The sequence below is a fragment of the Gouania willdenowi genome, chromosome 20, assembly GCF_900634775.1.
Source record: "Gouania willdenowi chromosome 20, fGouWil2.1, whole genome shotgun sequence".
Lineage (NCBI taxonomy): Eukaryota > Metazoa > Chordata > Actinopteri > Blenniiformes > Gobiesocidae > Gouania > Gouania willdenowi.
Window position 1 is genome coordinate 8,701,707 of NC_041063.1, and position 16,127 is coordinate 8,717,833.

The following is a 16,127-nucleotide window of genomic DNA, read 5'->3' on the forward strand; positions in this document are numbered from 1 at the left end:
TGTGTTCCTCCATCATGTAATCACATGATTGATGATGTCACTCGGCCCCCACTGCCTGTAAACATCCCATTGTTTTCTATTGGAGTGAAGCGTTCAGCCTGATTTTTAGATCATTTAGCAGCTTTTTCAGTCACAATGACGTGTGCTGCTTTTACAGTAGTTGCTCTAAAAAACAACAGGAAAAGTGAAATATGTCAATGTAAACCTCTTTTGCTCACAGATAGAGGATAACAACAGTTGTGACCCTAAAAATAATCTATGACCACAGGGGACGACAGTTCGAACTCTGAGGTTTGGTGGTAGACAATGAAGCAGAGAAGAAAAGCTCTCCTAAGGGACCTTTACTCTCCCATAAACAGTGCGCTGACACACTCTGGTGGCTGAAGTTAGAGAGTAATTAAGGACTGTTGTAGACACAAACCCTGAGGATAGAAGTCGGTTTGGGTGAGAGTCCTTCAACGGAACACAGGCTGTAAAACTGTAAAGTGTCCCATTTTTAAAGTTAATTAAACAAATATGGTGCAAAATAATGTGTTTTTGTTAGACATAGATCTACTAATAAGGATAATTAAAAGATTTCAGGCCCACATTTGCAGAAACAGTAGAGGATCCCTCTGAAGAAACTCAGTTATCTACACCCTGTGGTGTTGGTGTGTGTGTTAATGATGGTGGTAGATGGAGGACCACCCACCAGGGGCGGAGCAGAGACATTCCTCTTTGCTCACACACACTCCATCCTGCAGCAGGAGGTCACCAGGACATCCACATGCCCTTTCACACCCGGAGGGGTCCAAACACTCAGTGTCTCCATGGAGATCAGAGCAGGAGCGAGGACAGGTCTACCACAGAGATGTTCCTCCTGACCCCCACCACAGTCTAGAGACAGGAAGTGATGTGAGGTGGACCTTACACACTGTTGTTTCTATTAGTGAACCATCTACTAACCTGAGCACTCTGTGGTGTTATCATGACATGCACGAGTCTGCCGTCGTGCTCCTGAGCAAGGCACACCTCCAACCTGGCAGGAGGGTTGGTACATGCTCGTTTTCGTGTTGAAGATCCATCACAACCTTCACACTGAGACCAGGAGACCAGAAGACCAGGAACCATGGACTGGAGTAGGAGAAGAAGAAGAAGAAAAAGAAAAAGAAAGAAGAAGAAGAAGAAGAAGAAGAATAAGAAGAAGAAGAAGAAGAAGAAGAAGAAGCAAGAAGAGAGAATAACTCTTCGTCTACATCACTTCTCCATCCCCCCTCCACCCTACTCCACCACTCCTTTACATCACTCCTCTATCACGCCTCCATCACTCCTCTATCACTCCTCTATCACTCCTCCATCACTCCTCCATCACACTCTATCACTCCTCCATCACTCCTCCATCCCTCCTCTATCACTCCGCTATCACGCCTCTAATCACTCCTCCATCACTCCTCTATCACTCCTCTATCACTCCTCTATCACTCCTCCATCACTCCTCCATCACTCCTCCATCACTCCTCTATCACTCCTCTATCACTCCTCTATCACTCCTCTATCACTCCTCCATCACTCCTCTATCACCCCTCCATCACTCCTCTATCACTTCTTCATCACTCCTCTATCACCCCTCCATCACTCCTCTATCACTTCTTCATCACTCCTCTATCACTCCTCTATCACGCCTCCATCACTCCTCCATCACTCCTCTATCACTCCTCTATCACTTCTTCATCACTCCTCTATCACTCCTCTATCACTCCTCCATCACTCCTCCATCACTCCTCTATCACTCCTCTATCACTCCTCCATCACTCCTCTATCACTCCTCTATCACTCCTCCATCACTCCTCCATCACCTACTCCATCACTCCTCTATCACTCCTCTATCACTCTCCATCACTCCTCTATCACTCCCCTCCATCACCTCCTCTATCACTCCTTCCATCACACTCTCACGCCTCCATCACACCTCCGTCACTCCTCTATCACTCCTCTGTATCACTCCCTCGTCACTCCTCCGTTCACTCCTCTATCACTCCTTTAGATCACTCCACGGTCACCTCCTATATCATGTGGTTCATACCTGGACAGAAGGTGATCATGGGGCAGGGCTGAGTCTGGATCTGGACTCCGACCCCCTTGTGTTTCCTGTTGGCCGTAACATGATGCAGCCCGCCCTCTCTGGCCTCAGGACAGCTACAGCTTCTATACGTGACACAGACTCTGCCCACAGGTCCTGGAGCAGGGAGTCCAGTTCGGACCACTCACACCAGCCCCCTGACACTGGAACACACCATCAAACCCTCTTTAAAGATCAAAGCCATGCCCCCTTTGATGGTGCTTAGTCATTACTTCAGTAGCATATCTGACACATTCATTGATTGAAAGATAAAACATGAAGCTGTTTTGTTTACAGAGCTGAGACACTCAAGGATGGATGAGGATGGATGAGGATGGATGGAGTTACCTACCAGGACAGGGTTCTGTGGTGCAGCTGATCCTCCCCACTATCACAGTACTGGACACAGAAAAGTCTGATTCCATCAATGATTCAATACAGTCTGTCCATCAGATCAACTTCATTTATGTCCACAGTCACGTGATCAATCAGGGCCTCAAACCTTCTGTTGTAAAGCGTCATATGTTTGAACACCTTGACGGATAACTTTAGCAGTTGTTTTACTCGCTGATATGATAAGATAAAACGTATTTCTACGTCCTAAAGAAGCAGTAGCAGCCATCAGAGAGCTTGTCACAATTGTTCTGACCAATTGTTTGCATCCGTCTGAGGTGGTGGTTCTCTCTCCTGGTTCCATCCTGAGTCCAGTGTTCAGGTCCAGACAAGGACACTCCTCTCTTTCACACAGACCGTCCCATTGGCTGAGAGGATCTTCCCCCGCCGTACAGTAGCAGCCAGAGCACAGTGCCACGCACAGTGCTGAGGAAGAGGAGGAGGAGGAAGAGGGTCAGACACACGCAACGTGTACTTTGGTAACCGTGCCAATAGCACCGACATTTTCAATATGTTTACTCTTTCTGCAGCATATAGACATGTACAGTGTGTATATGATATATACTGTATATATATATATATATATATATATATAATATATATTAAATTTAGTGGGTGTGGTTATATTTAGGTTCAATCAATAGTCCGGAAATTATGGTCCCAAAATAAAAAGTGTGAGTAAAACAATCTGTCAGTCAGTAGATTGGTGAAACATTGGTACACTCACTGACAGGTCGTCACAGGAGGCGTGGACAATGAGGGTCCACAGCTGCTGACATGGTTCCTGGGACCAGGGAGCATGGAGCCACTGAACACACACACACACACTGATCACCTCCACACACACAACACACACACACACACCCCTCCACCTACCTGGACAGTGGTCAGGGTTACACACTGACACCTCTGCTCTCAGACCCTCACAGTAGCTGCCCCCCCCCTCTGGACTGGGACTGTCACAGCTCCTCCTTCTGCTCCTCACCCCCGACCACAAGCTTAAGCACGCTCCTGGGGGTCCATGGACTCCAGCCTCCTCACCTAATCAACACAGAGGTAAGGAAGATAGAACCAGTTACTGTCAACATTAGTGATACAGAACATCATCAGAACCTGAGAATCCTGAGTGAAGAGAACCAATAATGGAACTGAGAAACAAAATGGAATAATTTAAATAACAAAGAGAGATGAGAGAAAAATAGTAATTAATAAAAATAAAATAATATTATAAATTTTTATTATGCTTTTTCAAATTGAAACAACACACAATCTGTATTATATACTTTCATTTTGTCAAACATTAATGTAGTTTATTTTTTTATTTATTTATTTATTTTTCTTTATATAATTTTAAGTTATAATTATAATTTTATATAAAAAATATCTGACCTGGCACAACTTGTCACTAATCCTGGCTACTCTGTATTTGTAGTACAGTATAAAAAACATGATCAAAAGCTAATTCTAAAAAAAAACATCTTTAGGGTCGCCAGAAATTTAACTAATCCAGGAGCCAGCCCATAATCAAGGCTTTTTTTAATTCCCCCTAGTGGCAGGTCGAGGAAACCTCAGGGTCTTTAAAAACAAGAATAAAACACAAATCTCTGACACACAGTGATAGATGAACATTAATAGACCAACTCACGGTCGCAGGCAGCATTCAGACACACTCTGTCCTCTCTGTGATGTCCAGTACAGAGATGCTGAGGACTGGGACAGAACCGGTATCGAGACTGGAGACCTGCTCCACATGACCTGGAACCTGACCCCAGGGAGTCCACACGGACCACTGGGTCTGGTCTACACACCACGCACACACACACACACACGGAGGAGGACTTTGTTAAAATGCAGTATGACAGTAAAGAGGTGGTTTGTTAATCTTGTGTAAACCTACCGAGCAGATCAACTGGGAGCAGTTGACCAGCCTCCCTCGTTCACACGTGCTGAGGAGGAAGAAGAAGAAGAGGAAGAGGAAGAGGAAGAAGAGAAGAAGAGGAAAGGAAGAAGAAGAAGAAGAGAAGAAGAAGAAGAAGAAGGAGAAGAAGAAATAAGAAGAAGAAGAAGAAGAAGAGAGAAGAAGAAGAATAAGAAGAAGAAGAAGAAGAAGAAGAAGAAAGAAGAAGAAAACGAAGTGTGTATAATCTTATCTGTGTGTCTTACCTTGATCCGTGTGTATTAGCATCTGTATGTGTCATCAAATCGGGGCATTATACTGGCCGTCTCTGTGCATGTGTACATTTGTACATTTTGTGTTTAAATTGTACTTTATATATTGTTAATTGCTTCTCATATTTTATTTATTTAAGTACTTGTTATTTTAGCCTTGTTTTTTTTCTTCACACCCATACACCAAGACAAATTCCTTGTATATGTAATTGTACTTGGCAATAAACACGATTCTGATTCTGATGTGGACTTCTGGAACACATTGGTGAATAACATCTGTAACTTTTTAGACTGTTAGAAACCAGCAGTTTGTCGCTGGTACCCAGTGACAGACCCTCCAATCATTTCCTCTTCTGCGTTTTTGCCGGTGGTTTGGTTGGCAAACAACGTGTCTTATGGACGTGTGTCTTATTATATAACATCTATAACGTATCTGACTTATGAGTTACAAAAAATTTAAGTTAAAAAAGTGTTGTGTGGAGTTGGCCTCTCATTGGAGGGTCTTTACAAATCCTAATTCTACACACACGGATATGAAAAACACATCAAGGTACAGACACACATAAATAGTTTTTGTTACATAATGGCCCCATATTTAGTTTTTCTATCAGTTCTCTATGCTCACACACAGCCCACTGAGTCCCAGTAACTGACCAGTTGTTACAGTCTGTAGACACTGTGTCTCCTGGTTGGTACTGGGCTCCATCAACGTAGCAGCGACAGTCCTTCTCAGACACACACACACCGTCCTGAGAACACAGTGTTAGCATAAGCATTAGGTCTGAACATGAAACCTCTGTGTGTGTGTGTGTGTGTGTGTGTGTGTGTGTGTGTGTACCTGCTGCACCATCCCTTGGACACACTGACATCCTTCACTACAGTTTCCTGCTGATGTCCATGGTCAGATCCATACAGGACACTGGACCTGACCCACACTGGGTCCACTGCTGTCCTGAAGGACACACTCTGTCTGTAGCTGAGACAGGACACACAGACACACACGCATGAGGACATTGATCGAATCCCACTAATATAAACTCATTAATAGATAGAGGCAGTGGTACCACAGGGCTGCAGGTTACAGGCACTGAACTGATGAGCTGTGCCGTGAGTACGGATCGGTCCTCTGGTCCGGCTCCGGTACCCTCCATCACATGTCACTGAGCAGTCTGACCAGGGTCCCCACTGCCCCACCAGCCCTTCACACACATGATTAGAGCACTTCAAATACACTTCAGACATGACAGAAATGTGTTTATTAGATCTGAGCTACCCTCACAGACTGAATACTTTATCATTGAGTTCACTGACATTAGCTTTGAGGTAGAGGAATGGAAAAACTTCTGCATAGAAACCTAAAGACGACTTTCTCCAAATACTTTAATAATTTGCATGGAAGGTGAGCATGAGGGACTTTATCACAGCCTACCGCTCATGGCACTAAATGTTGGAGAGGAAAAAGCAAATTATATCGAAAGTGTAACCTCCGGTGCTATTGGTACGTACGTAGCGTTTTAGGGTTAGGTTTAGGGTTAGGGTTAGGATTAAGTTATAACCCAATATTGCAACAATTTTTAGGATTAGGGTTACGTTTGGGGTAAGGTTTAGTCTTAGTCACGCTACCTAAACTAGCCAATGACTGACCTATCACATAACCTAAACTGGCCAAATAGGGGCGCTGTGTACAGATAGAATGTCGGAATATTGATACGGCAATCGTACAGATAGCCACTGCCAGTTATATACAGTACATGTTCTTCTTACACGCCCTACTCTGAGCACATTCTGGAAAGAGGTTGAGAAGGCAGTGACAGATATCTTTGAACTAAATCAAACCCTGACATTAGAAACACCTTTTAAGCATACATGTATTATTAATAATAAACAAGGGAGATATCCCACTTTGTTATTGTTTTGTGTGTTGCAGCTATGACGCAGGTGACAAGGACATGGAAACAACACATCTCACTAAAAATAAATCGTTGGTTGAGAACGCTAGAACAAACTTTAGATGATGAAAAAATGACATTAAAAATTACTAACTTGCCAAACATCAATAGAGTTTACTCTGAAAATAGACTAAGTAAACTACACAATTACATAATTTCATCAAAGGATGTGTACCAAAAAGGCACTGTTTTGATTTATCCCTAATTTAATTATTTATTTATTTTTGTTTTGTTTTGTCTGTTATATATAAATATATATATAACAGGGGAACAGAAGATGAGGTGCTGGAGGTTCCGTCATGGAGGACAAGCCCCTACATGGGATGTACCACTGAAACATAACTGAAAGTGGCGGATATCAAGAATTCCTACCAATGGCTAGAAAGAGCCGGACTAAAGGACAGCACAGAGGCACTCATCATGGCTGCACAGGAGCAGGCCTTGAGCACCAGAGCAATAGAGCCCCAGATCTATCACACCAGACAAGACCCCAGGTGTAGACTGTGCAAAGAGGCCATGAGACAATCCAGCACATAACTGCAGGGTGTAAGATGCTGGCAGGGAAAGCTTACATGGAGCGCCATAACCAAGTGACTGGTATAGTGTACAGGAACATCTGTGCAGTGTATGGGCTGGAAAACCCAAGGTCAAAGTGGGAACACCTCCAAAGGTGGTAGAGAATGACCGAGCCAAGATCCTGTGGGACTTCCAGATACAGACGGACAGAATGGTAATGGCGAACAAACCAGACATTGTGGTGGTGGACAAAGAGCAGAGGAAAGCCGTTGTGGTTGACATAGCAATACCGAGTGACTGCAACATCAGGAAAAAGGAACACGAGAAACTAGAGAAATACCAGGGGCTCAGAGAAAAGTTGGAGAAAAACCTGGAGGGTGAAGGCATCAGTGGTGCCCGTGGTCATTGGGGCACTCGGGGCAGTAACCCCAAACTGGAGGAGTGGCTCCAGCAGATCCCAGGAAATACATCAGACATCTCGGTCCAGAAAAGTGCAGTTCTAGGAACAGCAAAGATACTGTGCAGAACCCTCAAGCTCCCAGGCCTCTGGTAGAGGACCTGAGCTTGGAGGAAAAAAGAGACCGCCCGCGGAGGGTGAGGAAGAGTTTTTATATATATATATAACAAATGCAGTATACTTTTGATGACAGCTGTCTCTGAAAATGACATTTTGGGTTGTTAATTAATGCAATAAAGTATTTTTTTTTTAAAAAGAGTTCACTGACACTTCCACAGTATGAACTGATGGAGCAGCTCAGATGAACTGAAACAATGTGTAACAATGTTAAATAAGGTCTCACTCATAACGTCTCAATAAAGGGAAAATTCCAAAACAAAAAACAAGGTTTGTGATTGTCTTTGCTCATTATTCAAATATTTATCTCTTTGATTGCACACAGATTTTTTCTTTGTCTAAAATATTACTTATTGATTAAAATGTGTGTTTATTTCCTCACTTACCCTGACTTTAAAGAGTAACTAAAGCCCAAGACCTCTTTTTTTCTGCTGAAATCAAATGTATTGTGTATATAGTGGGTGCTGTTTATTGATTCTCCAACTATTTACATTAGTCGTATTTTATTCTAATATGTCAGAGTGACTAGCGACCAGGATATTACAATTGAATGTTGCTCCTGGCTGTGAACGAGATTCTCTGACATCATTGGACCATTGTGTGTCACTGTTAACTCCGCCTCTTTTATAAAAACTATCACCTGTAGACTCTACAATCAGTGTGAGTAGGTTGGACTGAGAGACTAGTGAATAGAGAGCTATAGTGAGTATTGAGTAGCTAGTTAGCATAGAATAGATTGTTCTTTGGAGATTTTATAGTATAGATTGGGTGTGGCTTAACTGATCCAGGAACCACGCACAAAATCAAGGCTTTTTAAAAATGTCTCCCCCTAGTGACAGGTCAGACAAAACCTGGGTTTTAGTTACACTTTAATAAACAGTTTATTTAGCTACATCGGATTCTCCCCATAATGTCAAATAGATGCAAAGAAAATAAAATGAATGAAAGTTATTCATTCATTTCGGGGTACTGGCCTAATTTTGAGCTGCTATGTGTGAATAAAGTAGATTGATTATTTGCTACTTATTCTAACTGGAGGACAGGCTGAGCTGTTTTACTGTTAAAAGCACATTGTCAATAATATTTGCTATTAATCTGTACAGTGTGAGTATCTGTGTGTCAGTGTCTGACCAAAGCAGGGCTCAATGCTGCAGGAGTCGATGCCCACTCTGTCTCCACTACAGGGAAGGCCTCCAAACGCTGGAGCTGGATTGGTTCCTGAACGGTACCTCCTCCTCACTCCCACGTCACATGTTCTGCTGCATGAGCTCCACTGGGTCCAGATGCTCCAGTTACAGTCCACTGAGGAACAAACCAGTGGTTATTAGTGTAGACACAGACACAGGGAGGAACCCTCAGAGAACCAGTGTCCCATATACTTACCAGGACAGAGACGCGTCCCACACACCATTCTCCCATCAGTGCACGTACTGATCAGAACAAACAGTTTGCAGGAGTTTTAATAAAGTCATTAACACTTAAACACATCAGTCATCAGAGGTGACAAGTAACAAAGTACAATTACTTTGTAGTAACAAAGTACAAATTACTTTGTTACTGGACTAAGTAGATTTTTCTAATATCTGTAGAGTGTAAAATTTTTTGGCGACTTCTTACTTTTTTAAACAAATATCTGTACTTTCTACTCCTTACATTTTAAAAATGAGCTCGTTACTTTTAAGACCTTCGAAGATGACGTCATGACGTAAAAAGACTCAAACCAACAACCGCTACCGCTGCTTGTGAAAAGCTTTTTAGCAGCGCGACTCATTTTTACACCAAAAAGGACACGTCTCCATTCCACAAACCTGGAGAACATGAATTCTCTTGAGGATAAATGAAAAAATTTGGTAGTATGAGTTTTTTTTTTTCTATTAGGCAGGTCTCTTAGTTTTATAGCGAACATTTTCAAGTTTTTTAAAAATGTTAAACTCAAGCTGCTCTGGGCATTTGCCATTTTTTTTTCTTGACACATTTTTTCTACAAATTGTATTTATTATGTGTGCTATATTCTCCAGGTGTTCAAAGGTAACAGATTTAACTTGTTTCCATGTACCAGTATTCTACAAGTTCTTAAAAAAAATCAAATATTTGAAATTTGTTGGTTTAAAGCCCCTGTCTTAATATTGAAGGGGCATTTGTTTTACTTTTATACTTAAGTAGAATTAGTGGCATGTACTTTTTACTTTTACTCAAGTAAGGAGCAACTTCAATACTTTTACTTTAACCCATAATTTTTTTATTCAAGTATCTATGCTTTTACTTGAGTACTGAAGACTAGTACTTTTGCCACCTCTTACAGTCATGTTCAGGTATTACCAGTTGTTGCAGGCGTCGACCAGGAGGCTAGTTCCAGCGGGGTATATCTCCCCCTGGTGGTAACAGGGACACTGTGCTACAGACACACAGCTGCTGTTGAACAGGAACAGTCCCTGAGGGCAGTGACAGCCATCGTAACAGCCTGTGGTACACTCCACCTCTGAGGACGTCACGTCCAGGCACAGCCGAGGACAAGCCCCACCCTGGGCCTGGCACTGGGCTGAGGTCAGGTACACCATGCCCTGTGGACACACACCTGAGAACAGAGAGGAGTGAAGTGTCACACACACACACACACACACACACACACACACACACACACACACACACACACACACACACACCACACACACACACACACACACACACACACCACACACACACACACAGTGTATGTGTACCTGAGCACGGCTGAGAGTTACAGTCCCTGCTCTGAATGTGAGGCCCAGGGCAGCTCAGGCCCCCATGTTGAGGAGCAGGAGAATTGCAGAGTCTGTCTCTGGTCTGCTCACCAGAACCACACTGGGACGAACAAGGAGACCACCTGGACCAGTCGGACCAGCCCCCGTCCACTGGGAAAACCATAACCATAGGGTTGCTCTGCTAGGGTCAGGAAGGAATTACCTGTGTGTGTACGTGTCTGTGAGTGTGTGTGCGTGCAAATGTGCGTGTGTGCACGTGTGTGTGTGTGAGTTTGGGTGCTTTTAAGTTTGTGAATGTGTACATGTGTGCATGCATGTGTTTGTGCGTGTGATTTTGTGTGTGAGTTTGTGCATGTTTGCATGTGGGTGTTTGTGCATGCGTGCTTTTGTGTAAGTGTGTGTTTGTGCGTGACTGTGCATGCCTGTTTGTGCACGTGTACATGCGCGTGCGTGCGTTTGTGCATGTGTGTGCGTGTGTGTGCATGCCTGTGTTTGTGTGTGCGGGTGTTAGTGTGCGCATGTGTCTTGCATGTGCATTTTGTGTGTCACCTGGGCACGCACAGTGTTGCACGGCTCAACCTCCTCTCCACTGCTGCACACACAGGATGGATGACGTGTGTGTGGTTGGATGTGATGGGGGTCAGTTGGATAGGCTGAGGGTGAGGTTGCGTATGTGGCTGGATGAGCTGATGTTGGATGTGAGGCTGGATATGCTGATGTTTGCAATTATAGAAACGTTCGTCTCAGTCCCACATCGTGACGTGGTTGAAGCAGGTTTTACTGCAGTCAGACCAGCTGCTCCACGTGCTCCAAATATCTGCTCAGACACATTAACAACACACTGTGATGCTTTGAAGCTGCTCGTCATAGATCGGATCATGAACGCTGGGACACACCATATGGGCAAGGCTTGGAGCATTGGCGGCTCTCAGAGGAGTCTCCTGGACAGGGCTGGACTCTGATTGGACCTGTTGGGTTCACAGGAGACCTGGAGATAGAAACTATGAAGGTTATGGACTCACTGACCAACCACAGACCAGCAGAGAAGTGACAAAAAAACAAAAGAAGATTTAGTCCATCAGCTTAAACCCCAGATTTGGGATATCAGTACCACCTGGGGGTGACTATTTCCCTTTGGTATTTGGAACTTGCTATATGTCTCATGTTTATGTTTTGATGTGATAGTCCTTACAGACTGACAGCTTAATAGAGTTATACCCTTTGGAAAATACCCCAAAAAATCTGAAATGGCAAATTTGCAGCAGGAATGGCAAAACTTTAACAAATTCATGCAGTAATAGTCACAATGTTTAATTCAAACCATGCAAATACAATACTTGAGCACAGTTTGTTATTCTGCTCATTGTCATGGGTTGTTGGACATGCAGTAATACCACACAGTTTAGACTCAATATTAAACATTAAGTTTGACCTGCTCACTAAAATAAAAAGACAAACTAAGACACACATCCACAGTATTTAGCATGATTGTAAACCCTTGAACATGTTACTTCATGTAGGAACAAATAGTCTAATGTTATTAGGCCCCCCATAGACCTGTCCATACATTCATGACAAGTTACTGCAGAACATCTGAGGTGGTTTGCATGAGTCACACAATTGCAAGCGAGTAACTGGAGAACAACATCTGGAGCAGGTTAGCCACATATTCAGTCAACAGCTCTAACTTGATGTCCTCATCAGTTGTCCAACCACATCTCCTGGGCTTGGAACAAAGGCTGGTTCTTCCGACTCTGGTACGGAGGACATGCATGAAGAGGAAGTCCTCACAAGGAGGGAGTTGACTTGTATCCACTTCTCCACGTGTGACACAGAAAGGGTTCTGACCAAAGCTTATTCACCTTAGTTATGTACGAAGAAGGCAGGTACATGTGGAAGGTGATCTCCTGTAGCTTCTGGAACAGTTCTGTAGATACCTAGTTCCTAGAAAGCATCACGATGGTCTTATTCAACTTCACCTGCTTAAGGGTTCTCATCTTGATACGGTATACATACCAATCAAGGCTTCACGGACACTACCTCCCAGTACACAGGCTTCGTTTGGTGATTGTCAATGAATCTGGTCCAGTTCTTCGTTCCACACGTATGGGACATGAGCTTTTTACCCAGACACAGGACCATGACGTCTGTTTCCTCAGCAGTAATGACAACTGACTTGTAGCCAGATTCTGCTTCTTCTTGTGAGGCCCGAGCTCTGAAACCTATTTCCACTGCTGTTTGTCAAATGTGAACAGCTCTGCGTCAAGATCACCAAACCACACCTTGTCCTTTAACTTCTGCTTTCCATTCATTAATCTACCAGGAACATGATGAGCCTTGTCTTGTTGGAAGGATGTAGAGTAGTTTTCTCTACTACTGGATGCTGTTCCCCTTTGGTTTCTGAACTCATCTCATCAATGATGGTTGCTGATGGTTCTGGGATAATCTCTGCTGGAAAAACATTCTTCTCCAAATGTCTGGCAACAAGGATCATCTGGTCTAATAGGGTCCTCTCAGCCTTTAGGATCACCTCCTTGGCATGGTCATGGCTCGATGGCTACTTTCTGATGTCAGAGAATATTTTCAGTTTCTTCTTTGCCATTGTGTCATGAAAGTGTGCAGATGGTCTATCTGCTTCCAGGAGCTCTTGCTCTAAAGCTTGATCTACCTCCTCTTATATCCTGTAGACGCAGAGAAGGTCTTTGGCCACTTCTGGTTGTACTGTAGTCTCAGTGGACAAACTGACAAGTTGTCCTTGTTCAAGGTTGAAGGGATTTGTTGTTTCTTATTAAAAGTTGCTCCAATGGGCATAAAACTCCATATTTTGATAAATCCAAATTGTGTTCATCAGATAGACACCACCATTGCACACATCTGAGCACTTCTTAGCCAAGAAATCCATCCAATGAGCGCTTAGCGCTTGTGCGTAAAATGGCCGGTCCCTCCTTTAACCAGCTCTGATTGGCTAGGGCTAAAGCCACTCCCACTCCCATCATTTGATATCACCAATGTCTACAGGCTCTCAGCTTTCCAACACTGTCAATCATTCTGATTGGCCAAAGCATTGCTGAACTGGACACCAAAGAGTGGAACCAAAATTAGCATTACGCATGGCACAGCAAAAACCTAAATAAGAATGAATATGTGTTTATATGTGTTTAATATGTGTTTATTTCAAGCCAAATTGCAACATCTAGTGGTCAAACATAAGACTAATAATGATTGGAATCTATTTGAATGACATATTACAGTTACATGCTTGTTTCCAAATTTGTGGAAAGCACAGTTGTGGCAAAGTGGTCTTTAGCCTGAACTTTTTTGTACAAAAACGTGTATCTTTGCCCTAACGTTTATTATTATCACCAAACTTGCTGCAGTTGATACATCCATACATTAGTTCAATTATTTCTGCTTTTACAGCCTTTGACCATGACATTTGGCTTTATATTGGTGTAAATCCCCAGTTTTTTTTAGATGGACTACAGATTTCTGTATTCAAAACATAATCTATTGTCACTCAGTATCAAATATTTCCAAAATTCCACATAATCTGTAACCACTAAGGGTCCCAATTCAATCTGAACAAAAATTAGCCATGTCGGTCTTGTAGAAGCTTAGAAAAATGTTATTTGTCATGGGTATGGGATTTTAAGTGAAAAAAGGCTGGGGCTTAAGAGGTTAAAGAGGCTCACCTGTAGCGCTGCTGTAAACCCAAACCACAAGCAACGTCACATGCTGACCAGGAGGACCATGCTGACCAATGGCAGGAGGCCACACAGCCAGATGTGTCACAGCTGATTCTGCCCCCATTGCACAGACTGAGAGTGGATAACAAACATCTTTCTTTAGGTGTGCACATGCTCAGACCATCAGTAGATATAGAGCTGTGATTCTCACCATGTCCCACACTCAGACATTCGAACCATCTGTCCTGGCAGCAGCGTTTGCTCCTCCCACAAACACACACATTGGCTGGAGTTGACACATCGACCATCCTGAAGGAAACGCCCATCTGGACAACGACAGCCTGCAAAGATCATCAGCTTCAATGAATCTGTGACAGAAGGTGCAGCTTCATGTGCAGGTCTACAGGACAGCAGGGGATCAGTGGACAGGAGGTTAACCTGGAGGTTCAGAGCTGAGGATGTTCAGGTGTTTACTGAGAGTAAGCAAAAGGAACAAGAGGAAGAACGAGCCAATCAGACGGCTCCTACTGGACAAGTTTGGTAGAAAAGGCAGAGAGACAAGATGTGTGTAGGAGAATTGTAGGGTAACATTCCAAGGATGGAGCGAAATCAGGAAGTCCAGTGAGAAGATGCAGAACATTGGTCTGAGGACAGAGAAGATGAGAGGAAGAAGATCTTGAACTTGAAGGAGAAGAGTAAGTCCAGACGGAGTGATTAAACTGGTGCTGATGTTGTAAAGGTGCGTTAACACCGAATGCTACTTCAGCAACTTCAGTGCCTCGATTACATTTAAAATCAATGTAAATGCAACGTCGAGCAACCTCCCTTCAACAGAGGCGACAGGCACGATTTCAGTGACTAGGTCACACAACAAGCCACTCAAAGTTGATTAATTAGAACTTTTCAAGCAACTTTGAGTGACGCTGTATCGCGACTTGAGTTTTCTCCCCTACGTCACTCCCTCGGTCATAGAAAGGTGTGTCTGCAAAGCCGGAGGCTACACTGAGAGGGCTGCACACTTCCTCTACGGCTGCACGTTTACAGCTATTTAGATTTAAAATAAGTATATTTTCAATCAACTCATCCTTTAGTAACTGCATAAGTTGAGCATTTAAACCGTAAGTACATGTCGCTGTAGAAGAAGTGTGCAGCCCTCTCAGTGCAGCACTCTCACTGGAGCAAGGACTAAAAAGCGCAACAATCTTCAAGCGACTAATCATGGGCAATTTAAGGTACTGTAGTTATTGAAGTCACATCCAGTGTGAACGCACCTTTTGAGCTCAGGTCAGTAACAACTTTATTAACCAGTCACATGACTGACTGACTACAGATTGAGGGCGTTTTATGATGGCGTGTGATGATGTCGCTCCTACCCTGAACACATCCTGAGGAGCAGCTGTAGTTCAGGCTGAGCTGTGAACAAGTTGGAGGACAGGGTTCAGATCTACCAGCCCTACAGTCCTCCTCTGTGACCAGGACCATGTCTGCAGCACAGCCTACACACACACACACACACACACACACACACACACACACACACACACACACACACACACACACACACACACACACACACACACACACACACACACACACACACACACACACACACACACACAGTCAGTCACTCAGTCAATGTGTGCGTGTGTGTGTGTATGTGTGTAAACCTCACATCCTCACCTGTCTGTGTGCCTGTGTGTGCCGTGCATGGCCGTGTGTTACAGCTCTGACTTTGTCGACTCATTCCCTCACATTCACGTCCTCCGTTCTTAGGGGGCGGAGCCGAGCAACTGCGGTTCCTCTGACTGACTCCGCCCCCACACTCCACATCGCACTGTGACCATCCCGACCACTCCGACCAATCACCATCAACTACACCCACACACGCACACAGTCAAACATTATTATTGTGAGGAAACAGAGGGTAGTGATGCGTGCTGGGAGGTTACTGTATATCTGACCATCAGAGCCCACCAGTAACCCTGTCTGTGATTGGCTGAC

General features: G+C 43.8%; 1 protein-coding gene and 1 long non-coding RNA gene across 3 annotated transcripts in view; both read right to left on the bottom strand.

Annotated features, from left to right (window-relative positions):
• Nucleotides 1–16,127, bottom strand: part of kcnh2b (potassium voltage-gated channel, subfamily H (eag-related), member 2b) — a 333,294-nt gene that overhangs the window by 141,178 nt on the left and 175,989 nt on the right. The window lies entirely within an intron of this gene.
• On the bottom strand, nucleotides 4,391–5,533 carry LOC114482184 (uncharacterized). The gene is made up of 3 exons (XR_003676316.1): nucleotides 5,499–5,533; nucleotides 5,315–5,409; nucleotides 4,391–4,437 (listed from the first exon to the last, which is right to left on the bottom strand). It is a non-coding gene; the product is annotated as an uncharacterized LOC114482184 (long non-coding RNA).